Source organism: Prionailurus bengalensis, chromosome E1 (assembly GCF_016509475.1).
Source record: "Prionailurus bengalensis isolate Pbe53 chromosome E1, Fcat_Pben_1.1_paternal_pri, whole genome shotgun sequence".
Lineage (NCBI taxonomy): Eukaryota > Metazoa > Chordata > Mammalia > Carnivora > Felidae > Prionailurus > Prionailurus bengalensis.
In genome coordinates, this window is record NC_057347.1 from 44,047,382 (window position 1) to 44,065,285 (window position 17,904).

Consider the following 17,904-nt stretch of genomic DNA (forward strand, 5'->3'; position numbering starts at 1 on the left):
TTAATCATCTGTCCCCCTCCCGCCCCCTATAAATCAACAATTCTTTTTTGTTTGTATATGCTCCAATATAAATGTGTTTAGCATATAAGTCTATCCCCAGCAATCGTCAGACTGATTAAATGAATGCTGAACTGGCATTCAAGTTCTAGCTCTGCCACTAGGTACCTATGTGACTTTGGGGAAATGGCAGCACCGCTCTCTGTCTTGATGTAGAAACAACGGAGCTAGACTAGTTAAATCAAGGTTTCCTTTAAAAACATTTTTTTTAATGTTTATTTATTTTTTGAGAGGGATAGAGACAGAGTGTGAGCGGGGGAGGGGCAGGCGGAAAGGGAGACAGAATTCGCAGCAGCCTCCAGGCTCTGAGCAAGCTGTCAGCACAGAGCCTGACGCTGGGCGTGAACTCACAAATTGCGAGATCATGACCTTAGCCAAAGTTGGATGCTTAACCAACTGAGCCACCCAGGCGCCCCAAGATTTCTTTTTAACTCTAACACTCAATGATTCAGAAACCCAAAAACTACAAAAATAACAATAATGTGGGGTTCAACAATCTATGTGTTTAACAACACAAAACTTCTTTGGGAGGGAACTGATAGAAAATTTTAAGTAACACAATAATGCTTTCCCAAAAATAATTAGAACCTACAACATATACAAATAACAAAACTTGGTTCTAAATTATAATCAGGAACAGACATATTATGACCCACTAGGAACAGAGATACAAAGCACACTTAACCAACATTCTATAGAGTGAGGGAAAATTTTAAATGTTTATATTGAATACATTTACCTCCCTGCCTCCTCTCCTTTCTGCCCAGCCCCTTCTTGTCCTACCTAAACACATTGATAAAAAAAATGTGCTTATCAAAAAAAATGTATTATATGGTTCCCTATTTTTGGCAAAAAAAAATGTAGACTTTAGATAAAATTAACATTAAGAAGCAAATGCGTAATACAAAACAAAGAGATGGACTTTACAATACTGTCCTGAACGCAAGGGATTAAAAAATTAGGAGCTCAACCCAAATTTTGTAGAAATGTTTATATTTTGAATCGCTAACTAGTCTGGGGGTGGGGAAGGGGAGGAAAGGGGCTAGTGGAAGAAGGAAAAAACAACTTACTCAGAATAGAAGGACAAAAAGTGAGGAAAAGCAACAAAAGATGATAAATTGTAGCTGAGCAGGAGCACTAAGACATACGGAGGCAAAACAATTAAAATCTTGCAAGAAAATGCAAAGCCACAAAGAGGGGGTTTAAATATATGAAAAACAATATGCCAAATAAAGACTGGATGGGTCACTTGATAAATAGGGTATAGACAGTGATAAAAGCAGAACAGCTGATAACTTTAATTTGCTTCACTATTTATTTACTAAGGAAGTTTTGAGGGAAAAAACCCTATTTCTAAATTACTCTTTAAGACATTTAAATAACTGATAGCCTATCAAATTCATCATTAAAAAAACCAGATGCTTCCAAACTAATATATCAGATGTTAGGTAGTCATGGAATCCCAAAGTATCCTCTGCATTTTAAAACAATGTAAGTATAAAATTATAAAACTGCAGGGAAGAACTTAACTGGCCAATAGTCATGAGAGGAGTGACCTCCTATAAGCACCGGAAAGATGGAATCCAGACCTGTTTCCTTTATCAACATTTATCCAGCCCCTTGCTCAACTCCTGGCACATTTAGGCACTCAAAATATATTTGCAGAACAAAAATGAACAGAAACATGCCATCAATATAACTCCCATGTACTCAAGAGAAGGGCGCTGGCTGCGAGCTTCAAAATGACCGAGCTGGCAAACGGCTAACAGGGGATGGGACCAGAAGACACATCAGCATGAATAACCTTCTGAGGAAAAGACATCACAGCTTCTAAAAGAGGAAATCACACCATACCAGTCTACCCAAATTCTCTGAGAAGAAAGTAAGCATGTGAATATAATTCATGTGGGCTTTTATAAAAGTCTTGACAAGATTCTAAGTAAAAGGTCATTTTTTGTAAGCCTGAGTGACTCCAAAATTGTGAATATTTACCATAGATAGGTTGTGATTTAGACAGAATATTATGGGAGATGCTGAGGCACCTCCCCAAACGAAGAAGTATAAGCACAAGACTGATCGTAGGTAGCATTTTTGGAAATGCTATATGTGATATTTGAATGAATTATATTCAAGACATGAGGAAATTCCCCATTTTGCAGATGGAATGACGAGCTCCCTGATAGTGAAATAATACAGAGCTGTAAAAATAAGGGAACGGAGAGGCGGAAAGGAGTTTTAAGTGTATCAAATGAGAAACATTTGCAAAACCTGGGATTTATTTTCAGCTTAGAGAATACGTTGGCAAGCCTGAAAGTTGTCCAAATATCTCAAAGATCTGTCCAGCAGAAGAGAAACTAGAGCTGCAGTTCCTGTGTGGACAAAATTGGGCCCAAAGTGGAAATTGCAGAAGGAGCACATTTCAACTCAACATAAGGTCAAGCTTTCTGACCATCAGACCTAACTAAAAAGGTGATTCTTAGCCTGAATTACCTCTAAGAGCCCAGTGAGATAGAGGAAGCTAAGATACCACAGGCAAGAGAATGGCAGGTATTATTACAGCATGGACAAATGGAAAGTAAGGCACCTACAGGGAAAAAACCTAAGTTGTCCCCAAAGAATTCATGGCTTCCAGTCAAAAAAATGAATTTTTGAATAATTATAGAATGTTCCCCTAAAGATACTGTGATGTTCTGTGCAAAGGCGGAGGAAGGGATGGGGAGGGGTTGTTAAGGAAAAGACTAAAAACAGGACATATTTTCCTATCTTTCTAGCAAATAATAATTTGGCTATATCTCAAAATGTAGTTCTGACTGGTTACCATAAATCCGGAAAGGCAAAGCAATGCTAACAAGGATCCAAAGTGTAAACAGAATGACTAAGAGGCTGAAGGAGGTTTCCCCAGAGATTACACCTTAAAATCAATCATCTTCAACGGAGAAACATGAAAGCCAAGGGCACTATGACCAAAATCTGAAAATGTATCAATATGGCAAATATACTAATTTATTCACCAGATCTCAGTACAATAAACTAAGCTTTTAAACTTCAAAAGGTAGTCTTTTTGTCCACAATAAATAAAAAGAAATGTGTGGAATGTGTTATCACCAAGAGGGATTTAGGGTTAAGAATACTCAACAAGTACATAAACTTATGTATATTAAGTCCATTCTGGGGTCCTACAGGATACAAGTGATACCTTAAGTGAGGCCCTAAATCTCTGGGGTTAATGGCTTATAAGGTAACAATGCCTCACCTCAAAACATGTCTTGGTGACAGAATAACTGGCTAATGACCTCTGTCTAACAGACTCAGTGAGGTCTGTTGCTATAGTTCTTTTCATTCTTTTATTTATATGTGTTTTGATATTTTTCTTTATCTTTTATACATTTAGAATCCTTACATAGCTCTATACACTGAATTTTTCATTTATCACACACTCAACATTCTAAGACATTAAGTTTTCAAAAACACTGTTTTATGGTTGTATAATCATCCATCCTTAAATATGCCATAATGTACCGATTAATCTCACTGCTCATTCAAGTTTATTCTCAGTCCTCCCCAGTATAAATAGTACTACAATGAATACCTTTGTTCACAAATCTTTCTGTATATCTCTATTTTTCTCCCTCTTAAGGTAAATTCCTAGTAGAATAACTAAGTTAAAGGACACCTTTAGGTTTTTCGATACACGTTGCCAAAATACCTTCCAGAAAAATTGGGCCCAATGCACACTTCACTAGCAGTTTTGGAGACTGCCCCTTTACTACCATTGACGACATAGTTCAATTGCCAATTTGATAGGTTAAAAAAAAAAAAACTCTATGGGGCACCTGGCTGGCTCAGTGAGTAGAGGTGTGCCTCTAGTCTTGGGGGTCATGAGTTTGAGCCCCACAGTGGGGGTAGAGTTTACTCAAAAAAAAAAAAAAAAAAAAAAAAAAAAGTATATCGTTTTAATCTGCATTCCTTTGATTACTTCAGAATAAATATGTTTCTTATATGCCTCTTGGCAGTTGTATTTCTTCCTTGTGAACTCTAATTCTTTGTCAGTAAGGCTTTTCTTACTTTCCTTTGTCATAACAAACTTTGAAAACTGGTGATGCAGTCACATATCAGTGACTTAGGCTCCCCCTGCTGGCCAAAAAATTACTACATGATCAAAACCTAGATACAGGCTACAACCACAGTTGACCCTTGACCAAGAGTTTGAAGTTCGTGAATCCATTTATACATAGACTGCCTTCAATAAATATATTGGAAAAACTTTTGGAAATTTGTGACAATTTAAAAAAACTGGCAGAGGAGCCACATAGTCTAGAAACATTAAAAAATAAATAAAATGTTAGGGTATATCATGAATGCATAAAATATATATAGATATTAGTCTATTTTATCACTACCACAAAATATATATGAACTATAAAACTTAAAATTTATCAAACTTACATACACACAGACTGTACATTATCTTTTCATTTTTGATGTCTACTATTAGTAATATATGTAACACCTGCAGTATTTTGTCATATAAGACAATATTGACATAGATACTGACAGATACATGATTCATCTTATAAAGAGACAATGTAAACTGATAATACTGATACAGTAAAGTACTGTAAATGTAAATGTATTTTCTCTTATGATCTTCTTAATAACATTTTATTTTCGCTGGCTTACCTTACTCTAAGAATGCAGTACAGAATACATGTAACATAGAAAATACATGTTAATGAACTGTTCATGTTATTGGTAAGGCTCCAGTCAACAGTAGGCTATTAATAAATTGTGGGGGAGTCAAAAGTTATATGTGGATCTTTGTACAGGGTTGGCGCCCCTAACTCCTGCATTGTTCAAGAGTCAAACATATAAGCTTGTCCATATTCTGGATTGTTGCTAAAAACACAGTTTTTATACAGTGATAAAACAGTTCTGTGTCTAAACTCAACAGAGCACTGATGAAAAAGGAGGGAGGGGACACCTGATCACTAATAAAGAATTCTAATCAGTTCACTACCAAATACACTACGTGGTTGGAATATCACAAGCCTAAATAATATTCATTTTCCTATAATTTATTCTAATAATGGGAAAACATTCTAGTTACCAGGTGACACTGGCTTGTCGGCAAATCGATCTCTTTTTCAAAAGCAAAACTAAGAAAACAAAAACACCTATGTCCCATTCAATGGAAATTTAAAACAAAAACTTCCTTGCAATTCTTATTCCAAGTTACTCAGCTGCTTACACCCAACAAGCTGGGTCCTACATTTCCAAAGGGTAAGGCCAGGACTGGCAAATGTATGTGACTAACTCAGCTTTTTGATTGATACCCTCCTAAAGAAGTACTTCAACGGGGCAATGTAGTCCTTAGACCATCCATTCAACATACACTCACTCACCAAGTGCCATAAACAGCAAGCTGTGATAGTAAAAGACAAGACTCAAGCCCTACTCTCAAAGGACTTGGAAGCTAGATGGGTGTGAGAAGTAAACCTGCAATCACCGTACAACAGAAGTGCCAGCTATGTGCACACACACCCAAAGGCAATGCCTGGGGACACAGGAAGCTGTCCGTGTCAGCTACTATGCTGTTACTGTTATTATCATCACTGTTATTAAAGAACTGGGAGAACTAAGTTTCTACAACAGGGCAGAAGTCACTTTAAACAGAAGCAACTGCTTATGTAAAGGCCCAGGGGCAAAGGAGCAGCAAGATGCACAGAAAGAACTGCAAGCAATTCAGCACCATTGAGTTCAGGGTGCTCAGAAAGGAGACAGATGATCTGGCAGGGGCCAGATCACCAGGGCCTGGATGCTTGGCAAAAGCATTTGAATTCTACCTAGATCAGGCATATGATGAGATGATGAGATTGATATTTTATAAGGATCACACTGGCGGCAACTTGGAAGACAGAAGGCAGTCAAGTAGAATGATCATAAGGTGACAGAGGTCATGCAGGCAAAGGGTGACAATGGTCTGAACTCAGGAGAGAGAAGTGGAGGAGACTAAGAAAACATTGTGAGCTAGGATCTCAAGAACATGGTGACCATTATGCCACAAGGAGGAATCCTGACTTGGGTGACTGGGTGAGTGATGGTACCACTCACAGGGACACGAAAATGGGAAGAGGTTGGACCAGGGGGGAGTAGTTGATTAGGTCTTTTTTTTTTTTTTTTTAAAGTAGGCTCCACGCCCAGCCAGAGCCCAATGCAGGGCTTGAACTCACAACCCTGAGATCAAGACCTGAGTTGAGATCAAGAGTCAGACACTTAACCAAGTGAGCCACTCAGGTGCCCCTGATTAGGTCATTTGGAAGTGAACATGGGACAGCCAAGTAGAGATGTCCAGGAGGCAGCTGCGTGTAGGGGATCAGAGATAAGAAGACCATTTATATCTAGAAAAAACACATTTGCAAATCATCACTATATGGATGGTGAATGAGACAAAAACTGCTCTTAAAATGTCCCCGAGAAAATGCAAAGGGTAAGAGGAGAGAGGGCCAAGCTAAGGCAAACAGTGATGCGAAAGAAGAGTCCACAAAGAAAACAGAGCAGCCAGAGATGACAATGATCCAGAAAGAGGCTGAAGTCACATCATCTGTACTTTACTCTGTGTCAAGCACCCCTCCATGTGCTTTCCATGTATTAACTCACTTCCTCCTCACAACAGTCCTCTGAGGGAGGTGCTATTATTTTTATTATTTTTCCCATTTTTCAGATGAGGTAACTGAGGCACAGAGACATTAAATAATTTTTTCAAGGTAATACAATAAGTGGAAGAGCTGAGATCTGAATCTAGGATTCTGGATCCAGAGTCCATGTCCTGTGTCACTCTTCTACACTGCTTCTCAGAAATGAAGACGAGGCCAGGAGAGACCACCACCACCACAACCAGGGGGGACGATCCACAGTGTCAGAGACTACAAGGAGGTCTCAGAAGATGGCCAGAAGGGATCCTCTGAATTTGGCAACAGAGATGAACATGTAAGGGAACTCATAGGTAGAATCTAGCCAAGAACCAATGGTTATAGTATAGGGTTTTGTATTCTTAAAAAGTAAGAGACTTGAATGTATTTATAAGCTGAAGAACAGGAGCCGACAGGGCACGGGAGGCTGAAAATTGGTTGGGAAAAGAGACGACTGACAGCCAGAGGTCCCTACGAGGAGGAAGAAAATAGTTCAAGCGGCCAGAGGGGTGGGCCTAGCATGGGAAGAGGCAAAGACAGACACAGGGATGGTGGACCCGAGAGGGCTTCTTCCCTGATAGGCTTTGTGTGCTCTCTGACCCAAGAGACAAAGTCACTGGGGGAAGGGCGATTTCCTTTATAAGCAAGGCAGCTAGCTGTCTGACTTCCAAAGAAGCCCCCACAGTAAGATGCTTCCAGAATGATAATGTTAATTAAAATGTTTTATTTGATTCTTTTAGCCCTGTTTCCACTCTCATCTGGCTGCCTCACTTATCAAATTACAATCTAGGCAGAAACATTTCACAAGATGATTTCTAAGGAAGAAAAAAATCCAGCAAAAACTTAAATCACTAGGCTGTCCAGAATGAAAAGATAATTTTTTTTAAAAGATAGTATTTTTCAATCTCTTCAAGTCAAGTACCTGCATAACTTTTTGAGCTTCCAGAATTACGATGGCTACTCTTTGTCCTCCAGAGCAAACCAGTCAACAAGGCCCAGCACTGCTCTCCTACTCTCTACCTGACTTTTCTCCCCAACTCCAGCCCCTACCTCTGGTGGTCTGCCTAGGCCTCATTAGCACTCTGGCCTAGATGAATGGCTCTTCCTCCCATAGTCCAAACAATTACCCAACACTATGAACTCCTTCTCTTCAGGGTAGGGAGATAGGAGAAGGAATTTAGGAACCAGCCTCTGATGACAACTCACAAAGCAATTTCATAATACGTATTTATCCAGAACAGTCCCAGAGCACTGTAAAAATCTGATAAAAGCAATGGATGCTTCCTCTCCATAAAATGCACAAAAGCAAAACCAGGCTGCCAAAAACTTGTCACTCTTCATATATTTTATCTATAGCAAAGTCCTTCCAGCTATCACTAAAGATCTATTTACTTTTCCTTGGCAAATAATTTATATAAGCTTAGTTTGCCAGTATCCCAACCTACTACAGAAAGAAAGCATTAAAATAGCGGGGAGAGCTGCTGGAGGCTGGAACAAGAACAAGGACAATAACTGCCTGACACTAAGGTAGGAAGTCATGAAAGTAGATGACAATAGACAAAAGAATATAGAAAATAACCCAAGAGTGGATGCCCCGCTGGCTCAGCCAGAAGAGCATGCAACTCCTGATCTCAGGGTCATGAGTTCAAACCCCACGTTGGGTGTAGAGATTACTTAAAATAAAAAATAAAATAAATATTGAAAAAGAATAACCCCCCCCCCCAAAAAAAAAGAAAAAGAATAACCCCAGAGTATGTAATACATACACACTAGTCCACTCACTTATACAGTATATTTTTTTGGTCTCTAAAGGCACATTATATTTTAGCCCAGTACAGTAACTGCTAGGCATAGTGAGGATGTTTCATAATTCTGGATTATTATTAAAAGACATAATTTTGTTCAAGGTGCTTCCTTTAAGGAGGCAGAGAAGCATGTAACACCTTTAGAAAAATTTTCACCTCAATGTTAACTTTTTAAGTCTTAGCACTAGACGTTTCAGGAGAAGGAAATCATTAAACAAAGATGCATACAGGCCAGTGGCGAAAAGTAAGGTTTAAAAACAAAACAGGTTGGCAGCAGCTAGATCATCAGAGGTCTACATCCTACGTTAAAAAGTTTGAACTTTACCCTAATGGCAAATAGGAGAGGAATGGAAGCAGAGGACTAACCAAATCAGTCAAGCCACAGGAGGAACTTGCTCAAGGTCTTGCTATTCCTGGGGGGACCCATTCTGTCTACCCAAAAATGACAGTTTGAAGCCAAATGTTAGAGGATAACCACGCCAGCTTCTTCAAATATGGCATCTGATTGCATAGAAAACACACAGTGAGGAGGCTGTTAATTCCACATTACTGGGTATCCTTAGCTCCCAAACACCTAGAGACAGACACGTGGGCCTAAGGAAATCCCAAATATCAATTTCCACAAAGGATGAGACAGACATGGAGAGCAAGACTGTAGTCTTGACCTTAATTTTTCAAATCAGAATTTTACTCAGTTTAAAAAAAAATAATCTAACCTTGTAAAATTTTGATTTTATATAAACCTAAAGTTTCAATGGTAACAAAAATCTATACATAATAAAGATAAATCCATGAGAAGCCTAAGGAAATAATCTACTTCTTTAAATCATGTTCCCAATTTTCACCAAAATTTTCATTTCCTATGTATAGATAGTTGTTGAGGGTCTGAGGGTCTGTCACCCATGATGAGGGACGAAAGTCTGTGGGGCTGACAAGGCTACTGGATGTTGTTATGGGTTGAACTGTATGCCCCCAAAAGAGATTTTGGACTCCTGATGCCCACTACAGCAAAACTGGAAATAGGGTCTTTACAGAAGTGATCAAGTTAAAATGAGGCCATTGGGGTGGGCCTTAATCCAGTATGATTGTTATCCTTTTTAAAAGGAGAAATTTTAAACACAAAGACATGCACACAGGGAGAACTCTGTATAAAGACTGAAGTCATGTGGCCACAAGCCAAGGAACTACCAGAAGCTAGAAGAGGCCTGAACAGATCCTGCCCTAGTACCTTCAGAGGGAGCACGTCCCTGCCCTCAGACTTCTAGCCTCCAGAACTGAGACACAATACATTTCTGTTTAAGCCACTTAATTTGTGGCACTTTGTTATGGCAGCCCTAGCAAACAGATGTCATAAAGAAAATTAGCAGCTCATGTTTTTTTTTTAATTTTTTTTTTTTCAACGTTAATTTATTTTTGGGACAGAGAGAGACAGAGCATGAACGGAGGAGGGGCAGAGAGAGAGGGAGACACAGAATCGGAAACAGGCTCCAGGCTCCGAGCCATCAGCCCAGAGCCCGACGCGGGGCTCGAACTCACGGACCGCGAGATCGTGACCTGGCTGAAGTCGGACGCTTAACCGACTGCGCCACCCAGGCGCCCCTAGCAGCTCATGTTTAGTGAGCACACACCAAGTGTTTTTCTAAGAATTTTGCAACAGCAAACTCTTAGTTCTTCTGAAGTCCACCGTGGGATCTAGATACTGTAATTATACCCTCTATACAGATGAGGACACCAAGGCTCTAAGAGGTAAAGGAACTTGCCCAACATCAGCGAGAGCCCCCACTCTTACCACCAGGCTATAAGGAACTATTATTAATAATAATTATTGTAATAACAGTAGTAGTTCACTAAGTCAGATACCATGGCCTTTATAGCTATGATATACACAGCAATGTCAATATTATTTCCAATACAAAGAAAGACTCTGAATCTCAGAGAGGTTAAGAAATTGCCTAAGATCACACAGCCAAGAACATGATAGTGTATCTAACTACCAACATGAAGGAGTAAACAAAGAAAATCTTTTTACTCAAACTTTAAGAGCAAGTAAAACGTGTAAAGGCCTGACCTTCCAATTCAATCCTACAAATATACATCTATAGGCTGAAAATTCGTCAAGATCTCAGGAGAATATGTGTCCTAGATGACAGTACCCTTTGTGTATATATATCCCTTCAGCCACTGTTCAAAGGCCATCTGCTCTCTCAGCTGTGGCCCTGGCTGTTTCTCTGACTTCCAGACACAGGACGAGAAGAGATGTAAAACTGAGATACTGTTTTTGAAGGATTTTGTAAATTTTGTATTAAATTTTTTTATTTTGATACAAACAGCAGAAAGTATAAAAAATATAGTACAGTAAGAAGTCTCCTTCTCACCCTGTGCTCTACCTGCCCAGTTCCTAGACTTAACAGGTAACCAAAGTCACCATTTTGTTTATTCTTCTAAAGTTTTTTTAAGGGCTTATACACCGAGACAATACAAATTTTCTTTTCTCCTTTTTTCTCCTCCAAAACACATAAAGGGTAATTTGGCACACATGCTATTCTGCATCTTGCTTTGATCACTTAACTATGTATCTTGGAGACCATTCCATATCATATTGAATTATATTTTAGTTCTGCCCTTTGGTCAAGAATACTTTAATGTTTATTTATTTTTGAGACAGAGAGAGACAGAGCACGAGCAGGGAAGGGGCAGAGAGAGAGAGGGAGACACAGAATGTGAAGCAGGCTCCAGGCTCTGAGCTGTCAGCACAGAGCCCGATGCGGGGCTCGAACTCATGAACTGTGAGATCATGACCTGAGTCGAAGTTGGACGCTTAACCGACTGAGCCACCCAGGCGCCCCTGGTCAAGGATTCTTAAAAAAAAATTTTTTTTTAATGTTTGTATTTATTTTTGAGACACAGAGAGACAGAGCATGAGCAGGGGAGGGGCAGGGAGAGAAGGAGACACAGAATCTGAAGCAGGCTCCAGGCTCTGAGCAGTCAGCACAGAGCCCGATGTGGGGCTGGAACTCACGGAGTATGAGATCATGACCTGAGCTGAAGTCAGATGCTTAACCGACTGAGCCACCCAGGCGCTCCTGGTCAAGAATACTTTTTACTTGCTTCCATCATAGTTCAATCACAATTCAAACACAAGGCAACCAGCATTCCGTAAAGCAACCTGAGGCAAGTGATGGTGGTGTCATAGCACATGCCAGGGCCCATACAGCTCTTCTCCCAGCCCCTCATCTTTTCTTTGCTCTTTTCTCCAACTTGCCCATTTCTCCTCCCCCTCCTCTCCATTCCTTTCCCATCTCACCCATGTCCCAACCCTGACCACTGGACCCAGGAACATCAAACATCATCCACAGTGCTTAGTCATGGGTAGCAGTGAAAAAGCTGTAGATCCCTGATATATATAAAGGGGTACATAATCTCCATGGGAATTTTTTTTTTAACATTCATTTATCTTAGAGAGAGAGAGAGAGAGAAAGAGACAGAGCGCAAGTGGGGGAGGGGCAGGGAGAGAGACACACACACACAGAATCCGAAGCAGGCTCCAGGCTCTGAGGTGTCAGCACAGAGCCCGACATGGGGCTCAAACCCTCAAGCCATGAGATCATGACGTGAACCGAAGTCAGACGCCCAAGTGACTGAGCCACCCAGGCGCCCCATTTTTTTTTTTTAAGTTTATTTATTTTGAGAAAGAGAGAGAGCATGTGCACGAGCTGGAGAGGGGCAGAGAGGGAGAAAGAGAGAGAGAGAGAATCCCAAGCAGGCTCCCAGCTATCAGCACAGAGCCTGAGTCGGGACTTGATCCCACAAACAGTGAGATCAGGACCTGAGCCGAAAAAAAGAGCTGGCCACCCAATCAACTGAGCCACCCAGGCACCACTCCATAGTAATTTCTAATTAACAACAGTGCCTTAACCGCCTTGAGGAGTTTTTGTTTGGCATTCTTTTCCTTTTGTTTATCTTTCCTTTGGTACTTTGGTTGGTGAAAAGGGTGCGTATTGGCGCTATTTTCTAAATGCATGGAAACAAGCACACACTCAGGTCTAACATGTAAGTAATGCCTGATATAACTGGAGTTCATTCTGAAATATGACAATCAGAAACAAAATATATGAGCTATAAGAAACAAACATTTTGTTTCCAAAGTATACATTTTAATTAGCCGACCATTTTTTTTTTTTTTTTTTTTACCTAAAAATAAGCAGCTGTAATCTGAAAATATATCTCAGAAACATTTTAAGGACATTCACAACAAAAGAGAGAGTTCTCTCTCCCTTTTTTATTTTCTATGCTTCAAATTCAATGTCATCCTCTTCTTCCCAAAAGCTGCCCTTTTTTCCCTGCCCAGATCAAACACTATAGCTTTCAAGATGGTTTGTTTTTGTTTTGTTTTAAGTAATAAAAGGAATAGGAGAATGATAGCAAACAAATTTGTTTAGACTCAAAAGAGGTCTTCCAGTGATCAAAGAACTGGTGAGGGACATAAGATTAAGGCAGCCACACAGTAGGTAACAGGTGGTAACTCACACAGTATGGAACACTCACTTCCATTCTGTTTGCCTGCCAAGCCAGAGGCCTTTCGTACAACTTCAGAGGTTGCTGTGGGACTATACTGTAACACACCAGGTTCAGCGATTTAGAGTTAACATTTTAAACATCATATACATCTTCAAAACCAGGCTTCTAAGTACCTAATAGCTTAGTTAAAACTAAGGTGACTGTAAAATAAAATCTGATATATTGGGTCTCAATTTCCTTAGGTTTCTAGAGAACTGGTACCCATTCATAGCCCCTTGCCTACTTCCTGAAGATAATAGGGGCCACCAGGTCCTGGCACTAAACACTCGGTGCCAAAGAAAAATACTCTTGTACAAGGTCCTCTAATTCTCATGGGTTCAGGACTGCTGGCTGGATTCCCCATGCAACCCCTCCAACTCTACAAAGAGAATGGCTGGCAACAGTGTCACTTTGGCTTCCTTTATACTAATATAAGCACTCATTATCCAACAATAGCAGCTGGAACATAAATGAAGATGAGAATTCAGTCTATATTGACCTAAAGATTTCCCTCAGTCTAAATATTTAGTTACACAGACTGCATTATTCTCTGATTTTTCCACTGCATTAACTTGGAATTCCACAGGGCAGACCACCACACAATAGTCTCAACTACACTAGGATCTAGTTCGAAAGGAAGGCAACCTGTGCCACCTGGTAAAGCTGGCAGAGGGTATCCATCATTCCTTACCTTTCTCTCTCCATCATTCCTCCCATTTTCCTCCCTACGTATGTCTTAAGCTTTACCCTCTGTTTGGTCCTAACGCAAAGTCCTTTGACCACCTATGTACAAGAGACAGAAGGAACCAAGAGACTGGAGGACCATGATTATCAATGAGGGCTTTTTCATCTCAAGATCATCTAGCCACATCGCCCAAGAAATTTATCTTGTGAGATGAAACTCGACACAAAGTGCTACCCATTTGAGAAAAATAGTGTAAATTCAAATGCACAGGACCAGGGGGCAGTAGGAGAACCCTCCAACAGAGTACGGGTAAACCAACAGGTCTTAGAACGTTCTCATCTACTTACTATATGAAGTTTCAGAGTAAACAAATGGTTAATGACACATCTTTTGTAACACATGAATCAGCTACAGATTTGCAACAGTGGGACACACCCTAGTACCTATGACTCTAAAGTACCTGTTTGAAAGTAGACCTGGATGTTTGACTGTCAATCCATCCTATGAGATTGGAACAGAATTTTTACAACTGTGTGTGGGTTGTCATGATTTAAAGTTAAAAAGTAAACACATCATTATAATGGAAGTTAATCTGAGAACTTCCCTAATACTTTAACACCAATAATCAAGAACAGTAAGTAGCCAAAGTAAGGAGTAACTAATCAGTCCTGGAGGCACACACAATAGGAGTTCTGGAAGGGAAAGGAGTGTCAAACAAGAGGGCTGAAGAGCTGCAAATTCAAGGATTTTAGAATATTCTCAATTCTAAAGAAAAAAAATAATAAAATGAGAACTTTAATTTTAAAAACAACACATCTTACCTTGAGAGGCATCCAAAGAGCAGTCATAGTGTCAGAAGAGTTCAGACAATACTCAGAAATGAGCAAGAAGGGAATCTCTGTAGTCCCTCAGCCACCAAGTATGAGCAGGTAGGAAAATTTTTTGTTTCAAGAAGGTATCTGAAAGAGAGGACTTTCAGTGAGACTAAAAACTAATCAAGAAGCCAACAGTTTAAGCTATCTGGACAGAAATTCAAAGTACTATTTGCCTCACCATCCTAAAAAGATGTACAAAACACAGTCCGCTTAGAAAAGGGCAAATGTGTGTATGTATATCTCCATCTATATGCAGAAATGTATTTTACATAAAATGTGGATTAAATGTGTAACACTTTAGATAACATAAAATTGCTTATCAAATAAATAATTGGAAAACCAAAAACCCAGATGAAAAAATGATTATCCAGGGTACTTCAAAAACACTATTGAAAAGTGATTTGTTAACGGACCATCTAAAAAGACCCTTGCCACATTTAATTTTATCCAATAAATTAAAACCTCTCTGATCATCCTGATGGTCCTAAATTTTATGAAATTTAAGTTTCAGAGCCCATTCTACATGAAAAATCTATTCTTGACTTAAGTGCTGCAAGCAAGTAAAAGGCCCTTCTTTCCTAGGGATCTTTGAAAGCAGACCAAACAACTTAATTTTGAGGATGGGGAGCAGGCAAGTTTATGTGGAGGAAGGAAGATCGATTAAATGACCTCTTGTCGGATCCTTGTTCAAGTCCTAGGCCTGGATGAAAATTCCAGCTTAACCAGTTACTGTTTCGCTTAAAATGGAGGCTTGCCCGAGCAGGGACAAAAAAAAAAACAACACACAAAAAAACAAAAAAAAACCAGCACCCCCACCCCGCAAAAATAAATTTTGAAAAATCAAAGGCTACAGTACCCTGATTTCTTAAGAAAAATTAAAAATAAAAACCTCTGGAGTAGATTTGTTCTTGCTATGCGCTTGTCACTTCTGCTTCGAAGACTTGGCATCACTTTCCTCACCGCTCATCGGATTTGGGGGGAGGGCGGAGTCGGGGCGTGGGGGGGGTGGTTTGACTCTTGACCCAAGTCTCAGGAGGGTTTAATAGCCCCTCCAAGATCCTCACCGCAAAAGCCAAGGGGAGAAGAGAAAGGGGAGAGCCCGAGTTCCCACCCCTCCCCCCACCTTGGACCCTAGTCCCAAACCTAGCCCCCCCACCTTCCCGCTGAGGGGCGACTCCTTCGGCCCCATCCCCATTGTTAGGGTGGGGGCGAGTGGGGGAGTGGGCTCAGGGCAGGGGCGCCGGCGGCCGTTGCCCCGGCTTGCTTCAGGAGGGGCGGCCCGCGGGATGCAGCTTCCCTTCCTCTCCGCGTCGGTCCGTCCCACCTCGGCTCGGCCTGGCGCCCCGGGCTCTGCTCGGCGCCCCCGGCCCCGGGCCCGGCCCCGGCCCGCCTCCGGGCAGCCAGGGCCCCCCGGCCCCTCGGCCCGCAGCCGGCGGCCCAGGCCTGCGGGTGGGCGCGGGGCGGGGGTCCCGGTGCCCCACACACGCGTCCGCGCTCCCCCAGCCCAGCCGCTTCCAGGGCCCTCGGCGGCGCCCGTTCCCCGGGCCCTTCGGCCCCCTGCCTCCCGGCCGGGCCTCCCCCTCAAACTCCCGCAGTCGGGGCCGCCTCCCCTTCCCCACCATCACCCCTACCGACTCGTGCCCCCACCCCCCCCGGGCACCAGTGCCAACGGCGACTCCCCCGGCCCCGGACCTACCTGCACGGCTCAACCAAGCCTAGAAGTGGGGGCGGGGAAACCTTCCGCCCTCCTCTGTCTCCCATTGGCCCTTCCGGGGCACATCGCGAGCGCCATTGGCTGATGGGGGATGTCCGTCAGAGCGCTGGGGCGGGACAGAGTGGGGAGAGGGATGCTGGTGCCTCGGCGTCTCCGTCTCTGTGTATCTCGCTGTCTCTGTCTCTGTCTGGGCTCTTGGAAACGAGAGACATTTGGACAAGAGGACTGGAAGGGGGCCTGAGGCGGGAGGAATAGAAATAGGAGCCCTGGCAGAGCTTCCCACCAGTCTGCCACTCCAAACCCCTACCTAAGTGCCCTGTAGATCCTCTTCTCCATCACCCCCAACCCCGGCCCCTCACCCCTGTAGGTTCTTCATCCAGGAAGCGACGCGATGAAAACTCGAGGCCGGAAGGCCACAGGGGGAGATTTTATACATATACATAAAATATACACGTACCAGTACTTATATATAAAGTCAACCACATATATGGTCACGAGGGCCTGGAGAGGAAAGGGCACTCATCTTGCAAACAGGGAAGGACTTGAGATAAAGCCAAAAATAAGAAGGAATCAAAAATCACTCTAGGAGCTAGGAACAGTGGTTTCCTCCTGGGAGGGGAACTGAGTGCCTAGGAGACCAGGTGGGAGGAAGACTTAACGTTTCACTGCATATCCTTTTGTATCTTCTGATTTTTGTGCCATTCACAAAGGTTCCAGGGTTTTGTTTTTTTTTTTTTTTAATCTATTGATTTACACCTTTAAATAATTCTAAGGCCACAAAGCCAGGAGGACAGACAAGATGGTCGTCCAGGCAAAGTGGACAACATGCAGGTGTGGAGAGGAATCGTAGTTTTTAATATGTTCCTTCCAGATATCCGTGATAAAAGCAAGTGGAGATGTCCCAGAGGCAGGTGGGGTTGTGGAACTGGGAGAGGGTGGACAATCTGGACTAGGGGAGATTTCCAGTTCTCCACCAAAATATGGTGATCAATGACATGCTAAAGGATAAACTCCCCCACAGAAGCTTAAAAAGACACCCGCAGTTAAAGTCAGGAAGATGAGAAGAAACAGGTGATCAGCGAGGTAAGAAAAACAATGCATGTTGAAAATTAAGGGAGGGAGGATCTCTGGAAAAATAGAATAATAGAAACCGTGAGAGCCTCACCAGGCTTGAGGGTCACTTCAGGGACCCTCTTCAGGGTCATTCAAGAAGAAGGAAAGCCAAGAAAACACCTGTAAAGCAGAGTTCTTAACTTTTTCAAACAGCGGAAGCTTTTGGCAGTCTGGTGAAACATATGGACCCTTCTCAAAATATTTTGAACGCATAAGAAACATACCTACAAATTCAAAGGAAGCCAATTATATTAAAACAAAATATTTTTAGAAGTGTGATATAGTAATATATATGCTTTATATTAATGTATTAAATAACAAGATCTAATGGCAGGCCTAATCACCACCATAATTTTGAGGCAGTAGATGAGCATAAATAATATTTCAAGATATTTGCAACAACTGTCAT

General features: G+C 41.7%; 1 protein-coding gene across 3 annotated transcripts in view; it reads right to left on the reverse strand.

Moving 5' to 3' along the window:
- KANSL1 (KAT8 regulatory NSL complex subunit 1) overlaps nucleotides 1–16,452 on the reverse strand; it is a 182,182-nt gene extending 165,730 nt beyond the window's left edge. The window contains exons 1-2 of one of the 3 annotated variants that reach the window (XM_043584867.1): nucleotides 16,365–16,452; nucleotides 14,615–14,752 (exon numbers count right to left, since the gene is read on the reverse strand). The gene's annotated coding sequence lies outside the window, so the exon portion shown is untranslated. Of the gene's footprint in view, nucleotides 1–14,614; nucleotides 14,753–15,557; nucleotides 15,670–16,364 lie in introns of those variants that run through there. The other 2 variants (XM_043584863.1, XM_043584864.1) reach the window with 2 other exon arrangements.
- Between the last annotated feature and the right edge of the window lie 1,452 nt (nucleotides 16,453–17,904).